A 7,325-nucleotide genomic window follows, 5' to 3' on the forward strand; every position below is an offset into this window, starting at 1 on the left:
CAGTGGCACAATCATTGCTCACTGCAGCCTAGGACTCCTGGCCTCAAGCGATCCTCTTGCCTCAGCCTCCTGAGTCAGCTGGGACTGCAGGTGCTCACCACCATGATGCCTGACTATTCCCAAAGTTTCTCCCTAAGACGCCGGAAGTGTGATGGGATCCTAATGAGAAGGAGGGATCTTTGGTTTGTGTTTCCATGACAACCAAGGAGGCTGATGGCTGTTACAAGGTTAAAGAGGACTCCTTAGCTGGGCTGGGAAAGAGCACTGTCTTGACCTTCAAGTCACAAAGCGGGGAGTGCTTCCTCCCATCACCATGATGCCATCCTCCCCAGGGAGGCTGCATGGCTAACCCCACTGTCACATGGGGCAGACACAGCTACTCAGGTCAGCACAGGGCTGACATGGCTTCGGGCCTCAGGTGTGCCTCGGACCGTTAATCACCACCGCCTGCTTTGGAACCAAGGCCAGTCGAGGGCAACAGGCTGGTGGTCATTGCTGGAGGCTTCACCTGGAGGATGAGAAACTGTCAGGGCTCCAGGTCTGATTCCCAGCTCCAGATGACTGCAGAATTTGTTGTCCAAACTGGGATGTCATGGAGTGATGGGCTTGCTTCCCAACACACATAGACACCAACGCTATGGCATGGGCTTTTGAGAAAAGAAAAAGCTTTATTGTGAATGTACTGGCAAAGAGACTGGAGAGGACACTCATGTCCATCTCCCCCAGCCAGAGTCTGGGGGCAGGTTTTATAGGCAGAGGGTAACTATGGAGGAGACAGGAAGATGCCGTGAGGTGGGATCCAGCTGGGTCATGCAGAGGGGCAATGGTGGGCCCTTGGCTCTAAAGTCTGTACTGCAACAAAATATGGCACCTCTTGCTTCTTAATTTGCTCTCTGTTCTGCAGTCTGAATATTTCGGTTCCACCTGTGGTTGGCTTTTATGTTCTGGTCAGCATGGATAGAGTTTGCTCAGTTCATCTGGCACACTCAGATTATATGACTTGCAATCTGGGGGTCTGTTGCACTGAAAAACAGTCCACATTTCATTACATTTTGTTACTGACAGGGTTGAATTGGTTTGAACTAGTTCTCTGGTTACAGGATGCCTTCAGTCTGAAAGGGGATGGTGTTAATGATGACCCCGGGTCAGCAGGATAAAATGATACTGCCCTGGGCAAGCTAGAAGGGATGACCGCTATCCTCAGCACTAACCAGTTCCTGCAAGGGCCTCGAAGGGTCTCGGCCTTGACCCACCTGCTTCAATACATGAGCATCTCTAAGGATCCCTCATTAAGGTCTTTTTCTTACCTATCAGCCTTGTGGTTTTTTTATGTGTTTGCTTTGAATCAGGTTGCAATGTTACAGATTTTTAAAAAGAACACACAAAGCCTTCATATTTTTATAAGTATTCCAAGGAAACAACTGCTTTAAGTTCAGTCTTTCTTCCAGTGGTCTTGCAGGGACAGCTACCCGAGGATGATGTCAGAAAAGATGAAGCATAAAATCTAAAAAGGCAGATGCTTCCAGGTTCTCATGAACTTTCTGACTCCCGTATGGGATAAAATCTGGAGACTTGTAAGTCTACGAGTGTGTTTCTTTGGATTTTCGGCAGAGTATTTTGTGTGTCTTAAAATCCACGTTCAATAACGTTCCCCACAGCTAAATAGCTAGACACACAGATCCAGGGGTGAGTGGCCCCTTTGGCTGCCTGCATCACTCATTCCCGCTTCCTGGTGCTGATTGGCTGATGGAGAAGTGGAGTTACAGTGACATTTGGGGACAGGTGACTGGCTCTGGCCCCCTCTCCTTCTTGAAACCATAGTTAGTTATCACATCCCTGCCTGACCTGTCTTGTCCTCAGTTGTTCCCCCACCGAAATCCCACTGCTGGTGGTTATTGCTTGTGAAGGTGCTTCCTCTTTACAAGCCACCACTTCCTGTCTCTCTTGACCAGGCAAGCCCCGAGCACGCTTTCGGGTCATTGCTCCCCATCTTTCATTCTGCACATCTTCTGTGGGTGTCCACCCAGGCTCCTGTTGGAAGTGCTGGTGCCTCATGGAGCAGAGAACCTACCAGCAAATGAATAATAGGCACCTCACTTTCCCTGGAAGGAATTCTCTCGCAACACTAACTTTCCCGTAATACAGGCTCTGTTGTGTGCATGCTGGGGACTGTCAGTTTGCAGTTAGAGCTCAATAAATCCTGTGGCCTTGAGTTGGCCCCTGGGGTATTGCCGTCCACCTCATAAAACTATTACTTAATTAAGTATGGCTCAGTACGATTGGCAGCCTCTGCTTCTGGCCAGAGCACCAGACCTGAGTGTAGATGTGCTCTGGTCTCGCCTGTGCCTCGAGGCTGGTGGGCCCCTGTGCCGCAGAGGAGCCTTCTCCGCAGTCGGCTCCTGAAGGGCAGTCCTCTGGGGTCATGGAAAACACACACAATTGTTACAGAGCTCCCTCCTTTGTGGTCAGAACTCAGTGCTCAGAGGTCGCTGAACGGCTTGCTTTTGGCAAACTGTGTTTCATAGATGTGACATAATTAAAAATAAACAACAAAAAACCATCTTTGATTGGGAAAATGCCAGGTCAATGGTCATTTAGAAACACTAGTTAATACGTGCTTCACTTCAGCAGAGCTTTGAGCAAAGGGGATTCAGCCATTCAGACCCGATTTATCTGAATTAAAAACGACAGCGTCCAACTTTCCTAGTGATGGTAACAGATGGTGATAATAAATGTCAGTGGTTTCTGATGCCTGCTTTTGCACATCCGTCATAGAAGGATGTTATATTATTAAAATCTGTAACAAGTGTAGCTCATGAGATAAGTGTGAGGCCATGTGACAATCACCGGGGGGCTTGGGGCCAAGGATGGGACTGGCGAACAGCTGCTGTGGGGCAAAGCAAGTTCCGAGCACCACCAGGGTCATCTTGGGTCCACGACGGGATAACTTCTTTCAGTTAACGTGATTGACTTTATATAGTTTAATGCAAAAAGGGAGGACACTTCTGCCTGGATTATCCATCAGGTCCTTTCCAACTATGACGACCTTTTAGTACGTTGTAAATACTTTTTTCTTCCTGGAAGATATAGCATATGCAGTAGGAAGAACATAAGCCAGATACACTCAGGTTCCAATTCAGGGTCTGCGACCTGCTGGTCATGTGACTTTAAAATTACGTTCTTTCTAAACCTCATTTCTTCATCTGGAAAATGGTCTGCTATTCCTTATCTTAGGAGGTGGTGGTGAGGCATAAGTGAACTATCCCATAAGGAACCTTTCCTCAATTCACCCAATACATACGGCACAACATGTATTCCCTGATTGTTTTTCCTTTTCTTTTTTTAGACCGTCTTGCTCTATTGCCCAGGCCAGAATGCAGTGGCATGATCCCGGCTCACTGCAACCTCTGCCTTGCGGTTGAAGCGATTTTCCTGCCTCAGCCTCCTGAGTAGCTGAGATTACAGGCATACACAACCACGTCCAGCTAATTTTTGTATTTTTGGTAAAGACAGGGTTTCACCGTGTTGGCCAGGCTGGTCTCGAACTCCCGACCTCAGGTCATCTGCCCACCTTGGCCTCCCAAAGTGTTGGGATTGCAGGCATGAACCACTGCTCCTGGCCCCAGTGATGATTTTTAAAAATAAAGTAGGCGTTGCCAGCTGTGCCCCCTGCCCCTGCCGTTAGGTGGTGGGTTTCTCAGCCCTGCAGCGGGAGGTGGGCTGGCCTCAGCTTCCTTTGGGGCACTGGAGCGTGTGCCAGTGTGTGAGTGTGTGTTGACCGACCACACAGCGTGTGTCTCCGGCCGCAGGTCCACCTCCTCCCCTGCCGCCGCTGCTCACGGTGCAAGTCAGTGTGAAGCAGCAGCTCCAGCCCCGGGATAAACATGGCAACGACTCTCTGCATGAGGGACCCCGAACCAGCTGGATCTGCTCATCTCGGGGGTGGAAGCATCTGTTCACAGCAGTAATGTACACGGTGCAGAGAAGACAGTCGAAGCTGCCAAAGCCCTGCTTCATATGGAATCTCCTACCTGCTGGAGGGATTCGAGAAGTCCTGTGGAAGTGTTTGTCCCTCCTTGTGTATCAACTCCAGAATTTATCCATGCCACTGTGAGACCAGATGTCATTTTACCGAAACTGCAGTGGAGGCGTCGACTGAAGAGTCTGAACCAATGAGTACCTCTCCTATTCCTACATCACCAGATAGCTGTGAACCAATGAAAAAGAAAACAGTTGGCCGTAAACCAAAGACCCAGCAACCACCAGTTTCCAGTGGTCTTCTGAGTTAGGTATAATGAAGAAACTGAGAGAAGGAAAAGGAAACATAACCTATTTGTGGGAGTTTCTTTTAGATCTACTTCAAGATAAAAATACTTGTCCCCGGTATATTAAATGGCCTCAGAGAGAAAAAGGCCTATTCAAGCTGGTGGATCCAAAAGCTATCTCTAAGCTTTGGGGAAAGCATAAGAATAAACCAGACATGAACTATGAAACCATGGGACAAGCTTCAAGATACTACTACCAAAGGGGAATTCTTGCAAAGGTTGCAGGACAGAGGCTTTGTATATCAGTTCAAGGATATGCCCCAAAACATAGTGGTCATAGACGATAACAAAAGTGAAACCTGTAATGAAGATTTAGCAGGAGCTACAGATGAAAAATTATGAGAACGAGTGTCTCTGTCTGCAGAAAGTCTCCTGAAAGCAGCATCCTCTGTTCGTGGTGGAAGAAATTCATCCCCTAGAAACTGCTCCAGAGCTGAGAAGGGTGAGGCTAGATTTCTGAATATCATTTCCCCTGGTCACCATGCTTCATCCAGGTCTCCTACTATCACTGCATCTGTATCAGCAACAGCAGCTCCAAGGACCGTTTGTGTGGCAATGCAAGTACCTGTTGTAATGACATCATTGGGGCCAGAAAATTTCAGCTGTGGCAGTTCAGTCACTTAATGCAGGTGCACCATTAATAATCAGCACGAGTCCAACAACAGCCACCTCTCCCAAGGCAGCCATTCAGGCAGTCCCTGCTGTGATGCCAGCTTCTGCTGAAAACGGAGACAAAATCACCATGAAGCCTGCCAAAATTATTACCATCCCAGCTACACAGCTTGCACAGTGTCAGCTGCAGACAAAGTCAAATCTGATTGGATCAGGAGGCATTCACACTGTTGGAGCCCCTTTGGCTGTGAGAGCAGTTACCCCTGTTTCAATAGCCCCTGGTACACCTGTAATGAGACTGTCAGTGCCTACTCAGCAGGCATCTGGACAGACTCCTCCTCAAGTTACCAGTGTAGTCATAAAGGGACCGGAGGTTAAATCAGAAGCAATGGCATAAAAGCAAGAATGTGATGTGGAAACTTTGCTGTTGGTAGAAGAAAAACTGGCAGATGGAAGTAAGACAGTGACCCATGTGGTGGTGGTCAGTGCGCCTTCAGCTACTGCCCTTCCTGTAACTATGAAAACAGAAGAACTAGTGACATGTGAGAAATAAAACAGGAGCTCCACCATGGACTTCAGGCTGTTAGTGGCAGTCCTGACGTAAACATTGGCAAGGGAAGTCATCAAGAAAAGTCAAAGAAGGCTTTAAACCATTTTTAATGCATGTAAGAAAACAAGCAAACTTACTGGAAATAAATTACCTATCCCATGTTTCACTGGGAAGTAAACTATTTATTGAGATGCTGACAGAAAACTGCTCTTCCAGTAGGAAAACAACTGAAGCCATCGCTAAAAAAAAGGATTGAAAGGAACCAAGCAGCTCACTAAGATATCGAGTCACACTAAGACGATGAACACTAACATTCTGTAAGAGGTTATATAGTTTTCGGTTTCAGTGGGGAGGGGTTGGGACCAGTGGTCTCATTGTTACATATGGCAATTTTTGATGCATTTTATATGCGTACCAGCAATTATTACTGTGTTCGCACAGTACTCAACTGGTGCTATGTGAACACTGTCCTAATATACGTATTTTAGAATGTGAATTGAAGAATGGATCCAAAAACTTCAGAAAGAGGATAGCAAAAAAAGGTCTAGTGTGATACACACACACACACACACACACACACACACACACACACACACACAGCTTAAGCTGATTTAAAACAAAGGCCTTAGACTAATTTTCAGTTTTCTTTCTTGAAATAAGCCAATGGCTTGTTTGTATAAAGTTTTTTTATTAAATGAAAATTTTAAAAATCTTGTACCTAACACAGTATTGTTATAGAGTTTACATGTAAGATTTTATATGGTAGTTTAAGTCTGTCAGTTTCTTAATTGTGGACAACTTAACAGTTGGCCCTGGCCTTTTCCTGTAACATGTCTGTGTCACTCACTTAGCCCTGGCATTTGTGCAGACGTATCAGTTTCAGTTCTAGTGTCACTTGGAAGTTCAAGATCAGCATGAATTTTTGTCAGGTAGCTCTAATACCTGGAGTGAGCTTTCTTTCCTTCCTTTCCTTTCCTTTCCTTTCCTTTCCTTTCCTTTCCTTTCCTTTCCTTTCCTTTCCTTTCCTTTCCTTTCCTTTCCTTTCCTTTCCTTTCTTTTCCTTTCTTTCTTCTTTCCTTCTCCTTCCTTCCTTCCTTCTTTCCTTCTTTTCTTTTCCTTTTCTTCTTTTCTTTCCTCCCTCCCTTCTTCCCTCCCTCCCTTCCTTCTTCCGCCTTTCTTTTCTTACTTTGTTTTTTGTTTTAGTTGAAGTTTATGAGGGAAAGTACCAGTGTTCAGATTTGAACTATAATAGTTTGTATATTCAACATTTGAAGTCTGTTCTATTTTGTTGGACTCTTGTTTCAAAGTGTATTCAAGTAGGTTTTCTGGAATACGGAAATGAAATTTAAAAAATAAAAGTAAAGTAAATATACAATTTGCAATTGCAAAGATATGCAACCAACCTGAGCGCCCTTCAGCCAACGAGTGGATAAAGAAAATGTGGTATATACACCATGGAATACTACTCAGCCATAAAAAGGAATGAAATAATGTCTTTTGCACTAACTTGGATGGAACTGGAGGCCATTATCCTAAGTGAAGTAACTCAGGAGTGGAAGACAGAATATCATCTGTTCTCACTTACAAGTGGGAGCTAAACTATGAGGATGAAAAGGCATAAGAATGATATAATGGGCTCTGGGATCTTAGAAGGAAGGATTGGAGGGGGGTAAGGGACACTGCTCAGGTGACAGGTGCACCGAAATCTTACAAATCACCACTAAAGAATTTATCCATGTAACACAAAACCACCTGTTCCGCAAAAACTATTGATATAAAAATAAGCGTTAAAAAATAAAGTGGATACACAAGTGGCTCTTGAACAATGTGGGGTAGAG

General features: G+C 45.6%; 1 pseudogene; it reads left to right on the forward strand.

Moving 5' to 3' along the window:
- Positions 1-371: 371 nt before the first annotated feature.
- LOC139363522 (ETS-related transcription factor Elf-2 pseudogene) lies at positions 372-5,566 on the forward strand (annotated as a pseudogene).
- The last annotated feature ends 1,759 nt before the right edge of the window (positions 5,567-7,325 follow it).

Source organism: Macaca nemestrina, chromosome 5, assembly GCF_043159975.1.
Source record: "Macaca nemestrina isolate mMacNem1 chromosome 5, mMacNem.hap1, whole genome shotgun sequence".
Classification (NCBI taxonomy): domain Eukaryota; kingdom Metazoa; phylum Chordata; class Mammalia; order Primates; family Cercopithecidae; genus Macaca; species Macaca nemestrina.